Below are 20,832 nucleotides of genomic sequence, written 5' to 3' on the forward strand. Positions count from 1 at the left end.
GTTGGTATTGGGTCGTTTAGAATTTTTAGGTCTTCTTCGTTCAACTTTGGTAATTCATATGTATCTAGGAATCTGTCCATTTCTTCTGTGTTTTCCAACTTATTGGCGTATAGATTCTGAAAGTAGGTATTGATGATCCTCTGGATTTCTTCTGGGTCTGTTGTAATTTCACCCTTTTCATTCCTAATTGCATGGATTTGGGCCTTTTCTTTCCTTTTTCTGACAAGCCTGGCTAAAGGTTTGTCAATTTTGTTGATTCTTTCGAAGAACCAACTCTTGGCTTCATTGATTTTTTGTATTGTTCTCTTAGTCTCCATTGCATTGATTTCTCCTCTGATCTTTATAATTTCCTCCCTTGTATGAGCTTTGGGGTTGTCCTGCTCTTCTTTTTCTAGAAGCTTGAGGTTCAGCATCAGGTTGTTTAATTGGACTCGTTCTGTTTTCCTAATATGCATATTCACTGCTATGAATTTCCCTCGTAAGACAGTTTCATTGTGTCCCATAGTTTCCGATATGTTGTATTGTCATTGCCATTTAATTGAAGGAACTGTCTGATTTCTTCTTTAATTTCCTCTGTGACCCATTGGTTATTCAGAAGTATGTTGTTCAATTTCCACGTGTTTATGAAATTTTTTGAGTTTCTTTTGCTACGGATCTCCAATTCATCGCACTATGGTCTGATAATGTACAGGGGATAACTTCAATTCCTTTGCACTTACTTAAACATGTTCTATGTGTGAGTATGTGATCTATTTTGGAGAATGACCCACGTGCACCTGAGAAGAATGTGTATTCTGATTTTGTGGGGTGGAAGACTCTGTAAACATCTGTTAAGTTCATTTGTTCAAGAGTTCAATTGAGTTTTAGTATTTCATTACTTATTTTTAGTCTAGTTGATCTATCCATTTGTGACAATGGGGTGTTGAGGTCCCCCACTACAATTGTATTAGTGCATATATGACTTTTCATGTCAATTAGTATTTGTTTTATATAGTTGGGTGCACTAGTGTTTGGTGCATAGATATTTATGATTGTCATCTCTTCCTCTTGGATTCTTCCCTTTACAAGGATGTAGTGTCCTTCTTCATCTCTCTTAATTAGTGTTGGTTTGAAATCTACTTGATCTGCAAAGAGGATAGCTACTCCTGCTTTTTTTCAGGTTCCTGTCACATGCAGTATTGTTTTCCACCTTTTAACTTTCAGTCTATGAGTTTCCTTTTGACTGAAGTGTGTTTCTTGTATGCAGCATATTGTTGGATTTTGCTTCTTGACCCATTCTGCCAGTCTATTTCTTTTGATTGGTGAATTGAGACCATTAACGTTGATGGTTATAATTGAAACGTATTGATTTGTCATTGCCATGATGTTTTCTTTTTGTTGGGTTCTCCTGCTTTCCATTTAATTTCTTGTCATGTCAGATGGGTTCATTCTGCTTTGCTTCCTGGGGTTGTGATCCTCAATGTCTGTTCCTAGGATATTGTGTAAAATTCTTTGGAGTGTTGGTTTGGTATTCACAAAGTTCCTAAGGTGCTCTTTGTCATGAAAGTATCTTATTTCTCCATCCATTTTGAAAGATAGCTTTTCAGGGTACATCAATGTGGGTTGGAGGCTGTTTTCTTTTAGGGCTTGGAATATATCACTCCAAGCTCTTCTTGCCTTGATGGTTTGTGTTGAGAAGTCTGCTGTGATTCTGATGGGCTTTCCTTTGTATGTGATTTGTTTCTTTTCTCTCACTGCTTGTAGAACTTTGTTCTTCTGTTTTGTTTCTGGAATCTTTACAATTATATGCCTATGTGTAGATTTTTTTTGATCAAGGCTATTTGGAGTCCTATATGCCTGACTTATCTGTATGTCAAGCTCTTTTCCCCTCCTTGGGCAGTTTTCTGCCATTATTTCTGTGAAGAGATTTTTTATGTCATCTGCACTCTCTCCTGTTTCTTCATTGACTCCGATCAGTCTTATGTTATTCTTCTTTGCATTATCTATCAGTTGCTGGATTGATTTCTCATGTTCCCTTATAATTTGGAAGCTATTTTTGTTTTTCTGGTCATTAATTGCAACCTTATCTTCTGCATCTGAAATTCTGTCCTCACATTGGCTCATTCTGTTTTGTAGACTTTCAATTGAGTTTTTCATGTCCTGGAAATCTATTTGCATCTGTTTTATGGATTCCATTTGTTTCCTATGTTGGGATTCCATCATGTTCCTGAACTCCTCTCTAGATTTATTAATCATGTCTTGCACTAGGAGCACAATTTCTCCTGTTATCTGAGAAATTATTTCTGATTTTATTTTTTCCAGATCCTCTTTTGATGCCAGTTCATTGGGTCCAGGTGGTTAGTATCAGAGTGTTCCATTTAATTTCCCTTTGGGGTTGCTGTAGGTGATCTGGAAGTCTGGTTTTGAGACTTATTTATGTGTTTTCTCATTTTGACTGAGGTGGGGAGGCTGTTGGCACCTGCACGGATTACCTCCTCTGAGCTGGGAGAGGTGGGCCATGGGCCGGGAATGGCAGTAGAGATGGTGGCCCAAAAGCCCTTTCCTCTGGGCTGGGAGCAGTGGGAGGGATGGTGGCCGGGAAGCCCCTTCCTCTGGACCAGGAGCAGTCAGAAGGTGGCTCAGAAGCCCCTATCTCTGGGCCGGGAGCGGTGGAAGGGATGGTGGCCGGGAAGCCCCTTCCTTTGGGCCAGGAACAGGGGGACAGAAGGTGGCCCAAAAGCCCTTTCCTGTGGGCTGGGAGCAGCGGGAGGGATGGTGACTGGGAAGCCCTGTCCTCTGGACCAGGAGCAGTGGGACGATGGCTCAGAAGCCCCTGCCTCTGGGCCGGGAACACTGGGACTCAGTACCTTGGTCTGGTGGTCTGGTGTCCTCTGCATCTTTGTAGTGTGGAACCAGGTGGCTGCCTGTCTGCAGCAGGGTGATTCAGTGTCTTCCGCATGACTCAGGACCTCGGTAGGGCATGGGCCTGGTTTTTCATGTCAATTAATATTTGTTTTGTATAGCTGGGGGCATTCGTATTTGGTGCATATATATTTAGGATTGTCATCTCTTCCTCTTGGATTGTTCCATTCACAAGGATGTAATGATCATCTTTGTCTCTCTTAATTAGTTTTTGTTTGAAATTTACTTTGTCTGCAAATAAGATTGCTACCCATGCTTTCTTCTGGGTTCCTGTGGCATGGAGATCCATTTTCCAATCTTTTACTTTCAGTCTCTGAGTTTCTTTTTGAGTTAGGTGTGCTTCTTGTATACAGCATATTGTTGGATTTTGCTTCTTAATCCATTCTGTCAGTCTACTTCTTTTGATTGGTGAATTGAAGTCATTAACATTGATAGTTATAATTGATAGATATTGACTCATCCTTGTCATGATTTTTTATGGTTCTTGGCTCTTATTTCTTTTTCCCTCTTTCCTTTTAGTTTCTTACCTTGCCTGGTGGCTTCACTCTGTTGAGCCTCATGGACTTGTGACCTTCGTTGCCTTTTTGTAGGATATTGCTTAGACTTGTTTGTAATGCTCGTTTGGTGTTCATGAAATTTCTCAGGTCTTCTTTGTCATGGAAGTATCAACTTTCTCCATTGATTTTGAAAGATGATTTTGCAGGATACAACTGTCTAGGTTGGAAGTTATTTTCTTTTAGGGCTTGAAATACTTCACTCCATGGTCTCCTTGTTTTGAGGGTTTGTATTGAGAAGTCTGCCATGATTCTGATGGGCTTTCCTTTATAGATGATTTGTTTCTTTGCTCTAACTACCTGTAGGATTTTGTTCTTCTGTTGTGTTTCTGGGATCTTGACTATTATATGTCTCGGTGTAGATTATTTTTGATCATGGCTGGGCGGAATTCTATATGCCTCACTTATCTGCATGTCCAATTCTCCACCTCTGTCTGGGAAGTTTTCTACTATTACTTCTGTGTACAGTTTTTTAAATGTCGATTGTACCTTCTCATGTTTTTTCGTGGAGTCCTATCAGTCTTATGTTATTCTTCTTTGCATCATCTAGCAGCTGTTGAATTGATTTCTCATGGTCCCTTACTATTTTTAAGAAATCTCTGTTTTCATGGTTCTTCACTGCAATTCTTTCTTCTATAGCTGATATTCTTTTTTTTTTTTTTTTTTTTGGTACCGGGATCAAACTTGGGTCCTTGCACTTGTGAGGCAGGCGGAAGAAGCACTGAGCTAAATCCCCAGCCCTTATATCTGATATTCTATCTTCAGATTCTCTTAATCTGCTCTGCATGCTTTCAATGGAGTTTTTAATCTCCTGAATATCTGTTTGAATCTGTTTCATTGGTTCCATTTCTTTCTTATGTTGGGCGATCATGGTTTCCATTTCTTTCTTATCCTGGGCATTCCTGGCTTCCAGTATGTTTCTGAGCTCATCTATTTATTTTTTAATCAGTTTCTGTTCTGGAGCCTCTAATCATGTCTTTCACTCTGCTCACCATCTCAGTATTTATCTGGGAGATTATTTCTGCTTTGAATTTTTCTAGAGCCTCACTCATCTGTTTTATTACTTCCTGTGCTATCAGTTTAGGGTATCCAAGTGGTTGATTATCAGACTTTTGCACCTCATTTCTCCCAGAAGTTGCCTTTTGTGGGATGGAAGTCTGGGTTTGTGTCTTGCTTAAATGCCTTCTCATTTTTGTTTTTTGGTACTGTCCTTGGTTTAGTTCCTGGGTTGATACCATGAAGTTTATTGTAAGTATCTTTGTTGATGTATTTAAAACTCTTATGGAATGATTGCTTCTCAGAGGTGTCTTCCAGATATAGCTGGTCTTTATGTTTTGAGTTTCCAATGACTCTGAGGCTATCTCATTTTCATTATACCAGGAAGGAAAACTGTTTAGATCAATCACGACACCTTAGCCCAAGTCATACAATCAGCAACACCATAGCATCAAATACCACTTAGAGAATGACAATTTGTGGTAGTTATTAATTTATCACCTTTAAAAAATAAAGGGCCTCCTTCAAGTTGTGTCTCTGCTTTCACAATAGACAACCTGGGCAACAGTGTGCAGTTATAAGTCAATGAGTCTCAGTAAGCTAGTCCCAGGCCCATGAGATTCAGGCAGATTTTTAGTTGCAAGTCCCAAGTTGAGCTCCCTGTCCTCCTTCAGAATTACACTCTGCAAGTTTCTACTGCAGGTTTCAGCTGCTTTTCCCCTGAAGAATGTCCAGGTTGCGATGGGAGCTGATGATCCCTCCAACTTACCAATCATGGTGGTCTTGTGTGCCTTTATTGCAGAGATTCCCTTCAATTTTCCAGTGGGCTTGTTTTCATCAGGGAGCTTGAGACAGGCACTTTCTCTGTTGTTTACTTCTGGCACTCAGGACAATGGCTTTTATGTCCCCCTGTGCCTCTGCAGTGTGTAACCAAATAGCTGCACAGACAAAAGGCCAGAGGCCGGGGGTGGGCGTGGGGATGGTGGGGGTGTGTGTTGTTGGAGGTGTCCGCGCAGCCAAGCCATCAGCTGGTGGGTCTGCCCGGGTGTGTGTGGGGGTCCTCCTCACCCTGTCCTGTTGGCTGGTTGCACGCTGGTAGAGCAAGCTGGAGCAAGCAGGTCCCGGTCAGCCTCTAGTCAGTGCTTTTAATAGCAGTTATTTTCCTGGGTGTGTAGTGGTGTTTCATGGTTTAAATGCTTCACTGATGACCAGGGCTTAAGCATCTTTTCATTTCAGCATCTTCTTTTCTTTGTATACCCAGTGTTTTGAAGTATATGCAAATTCTTTTGCTCATTTTAATTTGGGTTTGTCAGTCTTTCTTATTATTGATTTGAAAATGTTCTTGTTGGATGTTTACTGTGAATATTTTTCCCCAGTCTTGTCTTTTGTTTTTTTCTTAATGTTTTTTAATGAGAAGAAATTTGAAATGTTTATAATAATATTTATAATTTTACTTTTACATTCAGTGTTCCTTGGGTTCTGCTTAAGAAATTCTTATTTACTTTATCCACTTCTGTGTACTATTCTATTCTACTCTTTTGTTTTCATCTGTACTTAATACCAATATGATGCTATGTTAATTAATATAGTTCATAGTAACTGTTTTTATCAGGCACTTTATTTGTATCAATTTTGTTCTCCTTAAGATCTGTTTGGTTATTCTATGTTCTTTGCATTGCTATATAAATTTTAGTTTCTGCTGGGCAATTTCTATAAAAAATCTTTTAGGATTTTGACAGAAATTATATTGAGTCTACAGATCAATATAGGAGAAATGGTATTTTTGTAATATTAAGCTTTCTAATTTATTGCTATGTTATATCTCTTCATTTATTTAGGTTTTTCAATTTCAGGAATGTTCTGAAGTTTTCTAAATATCAGTGTTCTATGTCTTCTGTTAAATTTATTGCTAGGTATTTTAGCTTTTTGCACGCTGCTGCAATATGTATTGATTTTTTAAAAAATTTCAGCTCTAGTGTGTGTTGCTAGTAGAGAGAAATAAAATTTATATTTTATATTGATCATGTATATTATCTAGATCTAGCAATTCTTTCAATAACATTATTTGGATTTTCTAGGTGTATATTTATTTCACTTGCAAATATAGATAATTTTACTTCCCCCACTCTTTAATACATTTTATTTAAAACTTTTGCCTAGTTGCATTGAATAGAACCCTAATACAGTGTTGATTAGAAATGCTGAGAGCAGATATACTTATCTTTTTCTGTGACTTTTGGGACAAAATGTTTATTTTTTATTACTAAATATGGTATCTACTGTAGTTTCTTTGTTGAAGTGTTTTATTCACTGGAGGGTATTTGTTTTTATTTCTAGTTTCCTGAGAGTTTTTGTAAAATTCATGAAGCTGTATTGGATTTGGCTATCTTTTTTATTCAATGAGATAGCTACTCCCTTGCATTATTGGAATTAGTTCTTCCTTTTCTGGTTATCTTTATAAATGGACTTTTTGATTGATTTAGTAATCTTTTTTAAGTATTTTCACATTTATTTTTATAAGGCTTTTTGCACTTTTATGTTATTTCTTTGCAATATCAATGTCAGTTTAGAGAAGGTGAGCTGGTCCCAGAACCTAGAAGGAAGCTCCCCTACCACCATCCCAAGCTCCTGGGGCAGAGAAGGTAAGCCAGTCCCAGAACTCAGAAGGAATCTCCCCCACTGCCATCCCAAGCTCCTAGGGCAGAGAAGCTGAGCTGGTTGCAGCACCCGGAAGGAAGCTCACCCACCGCCATCCCAAGCTCCTAGGGCAGAGAAGCTGAGCTGGTTGCAGCACCCGGAAGGAAGCTCACTCACCGCCATCCCAAGCTCCTAGGGCAGAGAAGGTGAGCCAGTCCCAGAAACAAGAAGGAAGCTCCCCTGCTGCCATCCCAAGCTCCTAGGGCAGAGAAGGTGAGCCAGTCCCAGAACCCGGAAGAAAACTTCCCCACCGCCATCCCAAGCTCCTAGGGCAGAGAAGCTGAGCCACGTGGGCACCAGAATCCCCCCCCCCCCGTGGAAATGAGAAGACATGTAAACAAGCCTCAAAAACAGACTTGTGGATCACCTACAGCAACCCCAAAGGGACAAGAGATGGAACAATCTGATATTCAACCATCTGGACTCTCTGAACTGGCAACAAAAGAGGATCTGGAAAAAATGAAATCAGAAATAATTACTCAGATAACAGCAAAGATTTTGCTAATGGTGCAAGACATGATTAATAAATCTAGAGAGGACACAGATAAAAAAATAGAGGATCTGAGGAACATGATGGAATCCCAACATAGGAAACAAATGGAATCCATAAAACAGATACAAACAGATTTCCAAGAGATTAAAAACTCCATCGAAAGCCTGCACAGCAGAATGAAACAATGTGAGGATAGAATTTCAGATATAGAAGAAAAGATTGCAATTAGTGACCAGGAAAAGAAAAATTGCTTTAAAATTGTAAAGGAACATGAGAAATCAATCCAGCAGCTGCTAGATGATGCCAAGAAGAATAACATAAGACTGATTGGAGTCAATGAAAAAACAGGAGAGAGTGCAGATGACATAAAAAAACTGTTCACAGAAGTGATGGCAGAAAACTTCCCAAGGAGGGGAAAAGAACTTGACATACAGATAAGTGAGGCCTATAGGACTCCAGCTAGCCTTGATCAAAAAAAAAATCTACACATAGGCATATAATAGTTAGGATTCCAGAAATCCAACAGCAGAACAAAATTCTACAAGCAGTCAGAGAAAAGAAATAAATCACATACAAAGGAAAGCCCATCAGAATCACAGCAGACTTCTCAATGCAAACCCTCAAGGCAAGAAGAGCTTGGAATGATGTATTTCAAGCCCTAAAGGAAAACAGCCTCCAACCCAGATTGACGTACCCTGCAAAACTATCTTTCAAAATTGATGGAGAAATAAGATACTTTCATGATAAAGAGCACCTCAGGAACGTCATGAATATCAAACCGGCACTCCAAAAAATTTTAGACAATACCCTAGGAAAAGACAATGAGGATCACAACCCCAGGAAACCCAGAAGAATGAATCCATTGGGCGTGACAAATTAAATGCAAAGGGGGAGAATCCAACAAAAAGAAAAAGTCATGACAAGGCTTTTAAAACTTCTAACTTCATCTCCCTAATGAGTGTATAATTCAATCTTGTTATTGTACTGATTAGTATTTTTCTGATTCTAGAGTTGCACACCTTTCCTTGTGCTGTTTCCTTGTGCTGGCTATTTATCATCTTTTTATGTCTACATTTTAACTGGGTTGTCTATTAATGAGCTCTAAGAATTCTTTATATATTCTGGTCATAGGTTATATGCTTTGTAATATGTTCTGTTTAAGGACTACTTTTCATTTTAATGATGTCATTTAAAGTTCTAAATTTTGATGGAATCTCATTTATCAATTTTTTTCTTTTATACATCATGTCTTTTGTATGCTAGGTAGTCCTTGCCTACCCTGAATTCATAAACATTTTCCCTTATAATTTCTTCTTAAAGTTTTATACTTTTAGGCTTTCTTATTTAGGTTCATAGATCCCTTCAAGTTATTTTCATGTGTGGAAATAAAGGGTTGAGGTTAATTTTTTATATATGGATACCAGGTGTTCTAGTGCCGTTTGCTCAAAACACTATCTCTTCCTCAACTCTTGAATTGAGTTTATATTCTATAAAATGCTAATGTTAAATAATCTTTCAAAACTCAGTGGACCATATATGTGTGGTTCTATTTCTAGATTCTCTGTATTATTCCAATGATCTATATATCTTTCCTTACACCAACACTGCCTTGATTACTGTAGCTTTAGAAGAAGTCTTAAAATTATGTACTAAATGTCTTACAACACTGTTTTTGCTTTTTAACTTTTCTAGGTCCTTTGTACTCCTACATAGCTTTTAAATTTCAATATCCAATTCTTCATTTATAGCAAGTATACACAGACCTGAATTTTTATATATACCTTGTGTTTTCTAATCCTGCTAAATTCAAATACAAGTTCTAGGGGCTCCTAGAGATTTCTTAGTATTTTCTCTGTAGATGATCATTTCATCTACATATAAAGATTTTGCTTCTACCTTGCCAATCCTATCCTAGTTGTGTCATTTTATTGCCAGACTATTTTGGTTTAGGCCTATGTTTCAAAGTTTAATCGACAGATAAGGAGTAAGCATATCTTCCCTTGTTCCCTACCTTAAGGAGAAAGCATTGTATCTTCTCCATTCATATAAGGCATTCTCGCTGGAAGTATGGAGTACATGTCTTTAATCTGTTGAGAAGGTTCTGTTCTACTTCTAGTCTCCTGATAGCTTTTACCATAAACAGCTGTAGAATTTAGTCCAATACTTTTTCTCCAACTAGTGACAGGATCATATGGCTTTTTCCTTTCCTCTGTTAAAATGATGACTTTTGGGGGTGGATCTTCCAATGCTGAACCAACACTGCCATCCCTATAACAAAACCACTTTCTACATCCTGCCAGATCTGACTTCTAAGAGTTTGTTTTGTTCAACAAATTTCTATATATCTTCATACTTTTTCTTCTATTATGTTTATCCAGTTTTAGGATTAGCACAATGTTGATTTCCTAAAATGAGGGGAGAAATGTTCCTTCTTTTTTCTACTTTAATTGTTTGATATAATTTATCAGTTAAAATGTATATGAGTCTGCTGTTGTCATATAGGTAGGTTTTCAAGCTAGGAATATACTTTCTTTAATAGGTGCTATTCAAATTTTATATTTCCTCCAGAGTTAGTTTCATTAATTTGTCTTCCAAGGTACTCCTTAGAAGTTGTCAAATTTATTTCAAAACAGATTTTTGAAATATGCTTTCCATATCCTTTTAAATTCTGTAAAATCTGTGGTAGTGTCTCCTAGATCTTGATATTGTAATTTTAAAAATGTATAATTGATATTGTGTAACAGGAAGAAAAGGTCTAAAGGAGCAGGGGAAGTGGGAGGGGTAGGGGGAAGGAAAAAAGAGAAAAGAAAAAATATGAGAAAAGGAAAAAAATGGAAACAAAGTCTTTGCAAATGGGGAAGGGTGGAGGGGGTGAAGAGAGGGCAGGGGAAGGGGGAAAAAAAAGAACCAAGATACTCATGTAAAGGTACAGGATACCAAGGATGAGTGTAAGTGTATTTTATACCTAAAATGTACCAATAAACTTAATGGGAAAAAATATATCAATGTCAGTTTTAGTTTTTAGAGTATTCATTTCAAAACAAATCGGAAAATGTCTCTTTCTTATTTTTCTGAAAATATATGGAGATTTTGCTATTTATTTCCTTAATGTTTGGTAGAATTATCAGTAAGGTTATCTGAACAAGAGCTTTCTTTTGGAACACTTTAAATTATGTATCTGATTTCCATAATATAAATGGTGCTGTTTTAGCTTCGTTCTTTTAGTTTTGCTAAGTTATATGTTTCAGGAAGCTTTTGAATTTAATCTATATTTTTAAATTTGCCTGAAGTTGTGAACTATATAATCTTTGTAATGTGAAATCTCCATTGGTATGTTGTTTTTCATTCTTCATACTGGAAATTTGTGTTTACTCTGTTTTCCTTGCTCAGAATTGTGAAGAGTTTATGAATTTTATTAGTTTTTCAAAAAGACAAATTTCCTTTTTCTTTTTAATTGATATATAAGAATTGTATCTATGAGCTACATTGTGATAGTTTAATACATCTGTACTATGTTTAATTACCAAATGAGAGTAATTAGCATTTCCCTTTCTTTAGGCCTTCAAACTTTTAGTTCTTCATAGAATACATAATGGTTGTATAAACTACAGTTCTTCTGTGTTGTTGAGTACTAGAATTTATTCCTCCTATCTGATTTTGCTACCTGTTGTCCCTATCTCTTATCACCACTAATGTACCTTGTCTTAGCCTACCTTGTATTAACCACAATTCTATTCCCTTCTCTCAAACTTTTTTGGCTTCCATATATGACTAGGAACATGGAACATTTGTCTTTCTGTGCCTGGTTTATTTCATTTAGCATAATGTTTTCTGTTTTCATCCAATTTTACTGAATGACAAGATTTCATTGTTTTATATCACTGAATAATATTCCATATCTTTGTCAAGATTTGAAAAGTTTTTAGTGGTATTTTGTAAGTTTTCTTGCCTTTTCCCTCTTCCCCTTCTGCAAAACTCATAATTCAAATATTTGTTCACTTGATGATGTCATACAAGTATAGATTTTCTTCTTTTTTTATTTTCTTTCTCTCTTAAGTTCAGAAATTCTTTCCTTAGTTTTATCTATTCTGATGTAAAATTTGATATATTGAGTTCTTCAACTCGACTTGTTTTTTAACAATCTTTCTCTTTCCTGAATTTTTATTTTCCTGATCTCACTGAATTGTGTGCATTCTCTTATAGCTTATTTAGTTTCCTTAAAATCATTGTTTTGAATTCTTTTTAAGGCATTCCATATATTTCTTTCTTTTTTCTGGTCTGCTGCTAGAGGATTATTATGTTCCTTTAGAGGCATCATAGTTTCTTGCTTTTATCATACTTCTAGGTGGTCTATGTTGATATTTATGCATTTGGTGCATCTGTAGCCTTTGTCAATCTGATAGGGTGGCTTACAAACTAAAAGACTCTTCAAGAATGTCAGCTTGGTAGGGTAGTTTGGCTTCAGTTCCAGTTGGGATGTTGGTATTTTGATCCTTCTCAACATGTAACTGTGTCATCTTTCTGTCCAGCATATCCACACTGCAAACATTGTCTGCCTACTTGTCACTTGGTAACTGTTTTGGTTATCAGGTTGACTGTCATAGCATGGTAGTACTTATATCCAAGTAACCATTATTTTATTTGATAATGCACTCAAGCTACACAAGTAGTATATTTGGCAATTCAGATATGCCATAGAGAAGTCGTAATTGACTTCCTTAATTGAGAAGTTAAAATTTCCTACTTAAATAATGAAAGAAAAAAGCATGCTAACATTTAAAAACCCTAAAGTAAGTTTCAGTCTTCTATTTGTGCAATTGTGAGGGAAGAAAAAATAACCTCATTAAACTACAAAAGAGAGAAACACACACAGAGAGAATGTGTGTGTGAGAGAACACCGAGAACACCCAAGCACATTAACTAACTTTTATTATGGTATATCATTATAATTGTTTTATTTTATTGTTTTTAATCTCTTACTATGCCTAACATAAATTGAACTTCGTCATAGGTATGAATGTAGAAAAAAATGTGGTATGTATAGATTTGATACTATGCCATTTAATGCATCTACTGGTAGTCTTGAAACATATCCATGAGGGACTAAATTCCAATTTAGTGTCCTGATTTTGACTCTAGAACCCTACAATATGTGAGATATTTTCAGTTCCCAATAGCCTTCATTACATAAATTCTATGAGTTCTTACAGATGTGGAGGCCAGCAGGTTCTATCTTTAGCTCTATTTACTGCTCTTTATTTTTAGATACACAAAGGTACTAATATTATATTTGAGAATGGCTACATACTTATAATATTCATCTTTTTACACACAATGATATACTTTGAAATAGCAATAGGGTATACTTTGTATGTATATATGTACATACACATGCACATGTGAAAGAATATTCATAGATCACAGAATTTACCATATCATCTGGAATAAAAGTCTTTCCTTTTTCAATTCTAAGATAGAGATAATAATACCTCCTCTATAGACTTATTGCAATCCTCAAATAGTGAAAGCCATGAGAGTGTTTGGCAAGATGTTTGACATATAAAAAGACTTGGTAAATATCATTTTACAGGGAAATGGAGTTACTCAGTTACTGAAAAGTGGTGGCAAACAAAAGCATGAAGAAATAAAGAATTGCATCAGGCTCTGAAAACTCCATTTGGAATAGATATTTTTGAGGCAATCTCTTTCTCACAAAATAAAAAGTATGATATGGTGTGATGATTAAGTTTAATTATATTAATTTCATTGGCTGGGGAAGTACCCAGAAGATTGGTGGTATACACTGCTAGGTGTGTCTGGGTGGGCCGTGGAGACATGACTTTGGGTACTATATCTGGTCCTTCCCCTCTTCCTTTTGGATACTACTTCCCTGCTCTCCTTCTCAACTACCATGAACTAAGTAGTTTTGCTCTTTCACAACCTTCTTTGGATGTTTCTGCTTTGGAGCTAGCTGAAGATGTAGTGAATCTCCTGAAATCATGAACTAAATTAAACTTCTCCTTCTTTAAATTGTGGTTGTTGGTTATTGTGTATCAGCAACAGGAAACCTGACTCATATAAATAGGGTTTAAGTTCTTGTCTTGGCCTATGTATATTTTTTGAAGAAATATTTGGATTTTCTCTCAAATGCTCCATATTATATTCTGCATTAAAAAATAAATGGAATGAAATGTTGGTACAATGTACGCATTAAAAATTGTTTCCAAATCTTGGACAATGTCAACTGCCTTTTCCACATCAGCCACAGTTCATCGAGATTTCTTTGATGTGATACTTTTAGTTTGAGAAAAGACTGCCTCTCTTGCTTTTTTAAAATATACATTCTATTGTGATGAAAGCACTAGAGTTGTGTCTTGTGTGCAGCCGTCTCTTACTTGAAATATTTAGATGATATTATTTTTCTAACCCTGGTTCAAAAATAATTTCATAGGAGCATTACTTGTCAATTTTGCATTATCACTGTCTTTGACTGCCCCCTTCAACATTGACTTCTAGGTGATGGTATGTGCCATGAAGAGGCACCAGCAGAGAGATGATACATGATTTTTTTTTCTTTCACCTTACAGTGATCATTAAATGTGTTTTAGTAGCTGACACTGAAGCTGCCTCTTCAAGCAATTAAGTTGTCATAGCCAAACAAATGTAGTGACTGGAATGTCCATGTTGCACAGTGTTTCACTTTTCCTGCATCTAGTGCTTGAGAAAAACCACACTTTAAAACAATAAGAAATGAGGTTTATAGAAAAAACATGAATTCAGTGTTGTATGGAAAATCAAGTAGGGTAAACCACTGAGAAATCAAAAGTAAGTAAGTGTAAGAGAAAATTATATGGTGGAATAGGTTGGGTGAAATAAAAAGAAGAACAAATAAGGCCTTTTAGGAATGATAAAAAAAAGAAACAGCCAGATAACAACGATATTTTCTAAACACAGATTCTCCTTGGGACAGTTATGTTGAAACTGAGGACAGTCAGAGTTCAGCATTCCAGTTAAAAGCAGTTTTACTTTTAAATCTCTGGGATACTTTTTTTTTGTCTTTTTAATAATAATGTCTTGAAGATATAACTTTAGGAGGAATTTGCCCGTAATTAACTTTGGCAAATGCCACCAAAGACTCTAAAGCACTGATACTGAGCCTGACTGTGTGTTCCTAAAGTTCATAGATTGTTCTTCTTGAAAAACTGGCATGCAACTTAGAAGATAAACTAAGCAATACCCCTTTTCTGACTCTGATATTAAATGTTAACTGGTTTATGTACTTAAACCAGTTCACTAGTCATTTTTGTCAGTTTTCTGAATGATGATACACATTTTTGTATCTATTCTTATTTGTTGATATGAGGAGAAAAATGTCAGTTTGTTACAAAAAAGCCCCAAGGAGACCTATTTTTGGAGCATCTTATCATATCATGATTGCAATATATATTTTAAATTTTATGACCTTGAAGGAATTCTTGAAGATTAGCAGGGAGAAAGAAGGTTATGAAAAAAATAGACATGCTGGCTGAGAGCGGGGCGGGGCTGTGGCTCAGCAGGCCGGGCCTGGCCAGAGGCCTCGGGACTCGGCTGTGCAGTACTGCCTGAGCATCAGCGTGCTCCATGGGCAGCAGCCAGGGCTGCGATGACAGACTACAGCGAGGAGCAGCGAAACGAGCTGGAGGCCCTGGAGTCCATCTACCCCGACTCCTTCACAGTATTATCAGAAAATCCACCCAGCTTCACCATCACTGTGACATCGGAGGCTGGAGAAAATGATGAAACTGTCCAGACTGCCCTCAAGTTTACATACAGTGAAAAATACCCAGATGAAGCTCCTCTTTATGAAATATTTTCCCAGGAAAACCTAGAAGATAATGATGTCACAGACATTTTAAAATTATTAGCATTACAGACTGAGGAAAATCTTGGTGTGGTCATGATCTTTACTCTAGTGACAGCAGTGCAAGAAAAATTAAATGAAATAGTAGATCAGATAAGAACGAGAAGAGAGGAAGAAAAGAAACTAAAAGAAAAAGAAGCAGAAGAAGCAGAGAAGCAATTATTCCACGGCAACCCTGTTACAATTCAGAATTTCTTATGTTGGAAAGCCAAGTTTGATGCAGAACTCTTGGAAATTAAAAAGAAACGGATAGAAGAAGAGCAAGCAGGAAAAAATAAATTAAGTGGCAAACAGCTGTTTGAAACCGATCATAGTCTTGACACATCTGATATCCAGTTCTTGAAGGATGCTGGAAATAATGTGGAAGTAGATGAGTCTTTGTTCCAGGAACTGGATGACTTGGAGCTGGAGGATGATGAGGACCACCCAGACTACAACCCTGCTGGCCAGGGAGTGACTCAGAGGACTGATGCACCATCTCTGGAGAGCTCCACAGCCACAGCATCTGTGACTGTGCAGAGGCTTTTAATTTTTCTTTCTTTTTTTTCTAAGAAAAAATAACTCTCAGGAGAATATTCTTCTGATAACTTTCACCATTGAACTTAATAAACTGACCATAAAACTTCAAAAAAAAATAGACATGTTGAGGAGATGATATTATAGTCTTCTAAAGAGGGGATTCTTGGCCCTTGTTGGTTAACTTGTTATGCAGAGCAAGGAAACAGTAAAGCTGCCACTTAGAAATAGTGTGCTCAGAATTAATCCAAAAATGAGCAAAGAAACATTGGGAATAAAATACAAAATGAAGAGAGAAGTCAGAGGAAAATTAATTGTAATAGAATATAAATGGATTTTCAGAATGTTGGAGTGCATTCTCTATTCTTATACATTGTAGGCATTTTATTGTAATAGAACTAATTTTACTTTTGAAGGATGTTGCCTCTCTCCTCAAAGAAAATATTTATTTCAAAAAAATTAGAATTTGAAATGTTATCAAAATAAAAGTATATCTAAGTATGTATGTATGGATGGATATATGTATTACATATGTATGGTTTTATTTCAGAAGTATTCCTCTAATGTAGAATATGCAGTGTAATTCTGAGGTGATGCTATTAATCTTGTAGAGCCAAACAGGGTGATTTGTATCACATGTAGTTTGTGCTATGGGCACTTATTCTTCACATCAATCTCTGTATGGTATTTAGTATATTAATCCTAAATTTCCTGTAAAAGAAAAAAAATTGAGAATTAAAGAGAAAGAACAAGAAGACTTTAAATTTTCAGAAAATGAAATAATATAACTTTGGTATTTTTCTTTGATGTTAAATATCTACCAAATTATATACTATAATATTTTTTGGCTTCTAACCAACAATCTATTCCAATTTTAAATGTGAAATTTGCAATTATTTTTTCCCTGAGTTGACATTAGAATTCAACACTTTGTAGTTCTTTGCTGTGCTTGTTGCCAAACCAGATCCCCTAGAAATATAAATAAAAACATATTGCCTCATGCATTTACATTAAATCAATATTAAAGTAAACTAAAATTCAAGAATTTACCATATAGTTCAAGAAAATTTTATTTAAAATATATATATATTTTTTCCTATCTTCCTTCAATGAAAATCTTAATTCTGCAAAACCACTAGGCTTAAGGGATGTGTGTGGTTCAGTAGATCAATGGAACAGACCTGAGGATACAGAAACCACCCCAGAAATATTCAACTATTTGATATTTGAGAAAAGAGCCAAAAGTGTATTTTGGAGGATAGATAACCTATTCAACAAGTGGTGCTCAGAAAACTAGTTATCTGTTTTAAGAAGAATGAAATTGTACCCTTATCTCTCACTATATACTAAATAAAGAATGGATCAAAGGTCTAAATATTAAAAAAATATTAAAACTTCTGGAAGACAAAAATAGCTAAAATACTTGAAGACATAGGAGTAGGAAAGGATTTTCTAAACAGAATCTCAGTTGCAGAGAAAACAGCAGTAAGAATCAACAAATGGGACTATATCAGACTACAAAGATTCTGTACAGCAAAATATTCAATCAGTAGAGAGTGAAGAGACAACCTACAGTATGGGAAAAAATTTGCCACCTACTCTTCAGACAGAGGACTAATATCTAGAATATACAAAAAACTGAAAAAAGTTAAACCACCTAAAATTAAAGACTCAGTCAAGAAATGACTATTTATTTCACTTAAGGGTATCACTTCAATGTGCATCCATTTAGCTATGTGTAAATACTGAATAGTTTCTCTAGTGTGAGCAACTGAAAGTGTAAATAAGGACTAAAAGGTATAATAGATAATGTGAAATAGGAAGAAAAGGGGCAGAGGGGAAGGAGAAGTGGGAGGAGTAGGGGAAAGGAAAGAAGGGAATGGAATTAATATGAGAAAATGAAGAAATGGAAACAAAGTCTTTGTAAATAGGAAGGGATGGAGGGATTGAAAGGAGGGCAGGGGAATGGGGAAAAAGTAAGAACCAAGAGAGATTATGTAAAGGTGCAAATTTCCAATGATGAATGTCATTATATTGTATACCTAAAATGTAGCAATAAAATTAAATTTAAAAAAAAGAAATGGATAAAGAAATGAGCAGACACTTGAGAGAAGAAGAAATACAAATGGCTGACAAATATATGAAAAAATGTTGAACATATCTGGCCATTAGAGAAATGAAAATTAAAACAACACTAAGATTCCATCTTAGTGGAATGAATGACAGTCATTAGAATATTAAACAATAAATGCTGGCATGGCTGTGATGAAAAAGGAACTCTCCTACATTGTTGGTGGGAATGCAAACTAGTACAATCTTTATGGAAATCGGTATGGAGATTTCTCAATGAATTGAAATTAGAAATTCCTTAGAGCCAGCTATCCCCTACTAAGAATCTTCCTCAAAAAACTTAAGTCATTATACTACAGTGATACTTGCATACCAATGTTTATAGCAGTACAATTCCTAATAGCTAAATCCTGGAAGCAGCCTGTATACTCATCAACAGATGATTGGATAAACAAAACGTGGTATCTGTTATAATAGAATACTGCTTGGCTATAAAGAATGACAAATTTGAGGCACTTGTAGGAAATCTGATGCACCTGGAAAATAATTTTGAGTGAAATAAATCAGACACACAAGCATAAATACCCTATGGTATCCCTCATGTGAGTGAGTCAAAGTACAAACAAAGAAAATAATAAGGGATAGATAGAAAAGGACAAGGGGACAAATCTCATCCAATAGGGAAGTGGACCAAGGGAACAAGAAGAGGGGGAAGGGGGAGGGGAAGAGAAAATGAGAAGAATAAAGATATGGCATATACAGGATCCTAATAACCCTAATCAACGTAATCATTATAAGCCATAACATGTGCTAAGACAAATAGTATCAATATGTAAGAAAAAGATGATTGGGGAACCAGAGGAGGAGGGGGAGGGGTAAAGGAAGGGAAGAGGGATTTAAAAAAAGCTGTAATATGTATATGTATCCATTCTTCAAGATGATCGAGAACTGCATGAATTACAAACATGTACTAATAAAATAAAATGAAAAAATCTTAGGAGGGGATAGTTAACTTCTTACAGCTTAGAAAAGGAGATAAATATTGAAAGAACTAAGCATATAAGCAGATAGGGGAGGATGAAGGACATTTTCAGAATCATAGCATGCTAGTGAATAAATTTTTCCAGTGATTTGTTGGTTGTTTAGCTATGTGACTGGAAGCTCTCTATGTCTACATTGACAAGTATTGCTTCAGATCAGGTTATGCCAGTAGATATCTTTAGAAACATTAGCTATAGAAACATTTTATGCAAGAACATACATGTTTTCCTGTCACTCAGGTAACCCTGAAGCCACAGGAGACAATATTCATAGACTTTTCCTGTAAACCTATAGAACTCCAAACATACAAACCCATGGGTGGCAGGATTGAGGATCAGTGGTTAGGGAAATGGCATAACGGGTCTGCAACAGGCCTTCAGAGTTCATACAAAAAACCACGCCAAACTAAAAACCAAAGCCAAAACCAAAAACAAAACCCCACAAAACCCAAAAAGCACAAATCACAGCCTTTTGTGACTAGAGAGTATCTCACAACATTTAGAAAGTTGAATATTGAATTTGCAATGCAGATATCCTATCTAGAACATGGTATAAGTATGGTACAAACTTTCTATAGTTCTGTTTTTAAAATGTCTTTAAGCAAATATCCTATTAATGCTACAGAGGTCAGTGATTGCATATTCAAGGAATTTCACTGTGCAATAAAACCTTTATGAAGATTCAATTGCCATAAAGCCAGAAAGGCAGAGGTAGTTGAGATCTTTACAACAAATCACAATTAAAACACATGTCAGTTAATCCACAAATATTTAGGATTTTATTTAACTGAACCTAAAGTTAAAGCAAAACTAATGAATAGCAGTGTTCCTTGTGCAACTTCCAATTAATATAGCACTCTAAAGATTGCTCAGAAAACCCAGGAAGATTTAAATATACACGTTATGTAATATGTAGATATCTGTTTTATTTTTCCTGTATAATATATGCAAGTATAGCTATAGGACAGTGTGTGTGTACTTGCATCACAAGCTATGTTACTTTCACAGTCAGGTTTCTTTTCATAAAAAATATATGAACATTCTTTAAGTGAAAATTCCATCCTACTTCTTGGAACTTGGTACATAGAATTTCTCCTCTCCTGTGAGTTGCTTTTTATCCCTAGAGTTCAACGATGAGACTGTGCTATAAAAGTGTTAAATTTCCTTGCTTTACTTAGATAATTGCAGTGATATTCCCAATAATCATCCCATAAATAATCACATGTTTTGTGAACAAAAATGTCCAAATATCATAATAGTAATCTCTCAGTTTTGTGAAAAATTATTATTGGACCTGCTTTAATCCATCATTTTCTTCTTAGCTGCACATGCATGGCAGTGAAGTTGGAGAAACAAAATAAATAGCAGCCCAGAGAATGCACCAAAGAAAGCAAAATGGCTGAATGCTCTTAGCTGAACTCTGACCATGTAACTACATCAAGTTTGAGAGGTTAGAATTAAGGATTAGAGTGTTAAACCTTGCACTTTATCCTCCTCTCCCATAAGATAATGAAACTATAGGTTTTTTTCTGTCTAGACTGTATTTTGAAACATTTGTGGCAGTATGATTTTTTTTTATATCGAGAATATAGGCCTCATTATCTCTAATGTTAAAATAAAAACTTGAATAGAAAACTTTCAGATGAATAGTCAACAAACTCAAAT

The 20,832-nt window shown here is 35.8% G+C and overlaps 1 pseudogene; it reads left to right on the forward strand.

Moving 5' to 3' along the window:
- The first annotated feature begins 10,981 nt into the window (after positions 1-10,981).
- LOC147827889 (RWD domain-containing protein 1 pseudogene) lies at positions 10,982-18,832 on the forward strand (annotated as a pseudogene).
- The last annotated feature ends 2,000 nt before the right edge of the window (positions 18,833-20,832 follow it).

This window comes from Heterocephalus glaber, unplaced genomic scaffold (assembly GCF_053883595.1).
Source record: "Heterocephalus glaber isolate CG9 unplaced genomic scaffold, H.glaber_assembly_v1.0 deba00001429, whole genome shotgun sequence".
Taxonomy (NCBI): domain Eukaryota; kingdom Metazoa; phylum Chordata; class Mammalia; order Rodentia; family Bathyergidae; genus Heterocephalus; species Heterocephalus glaber.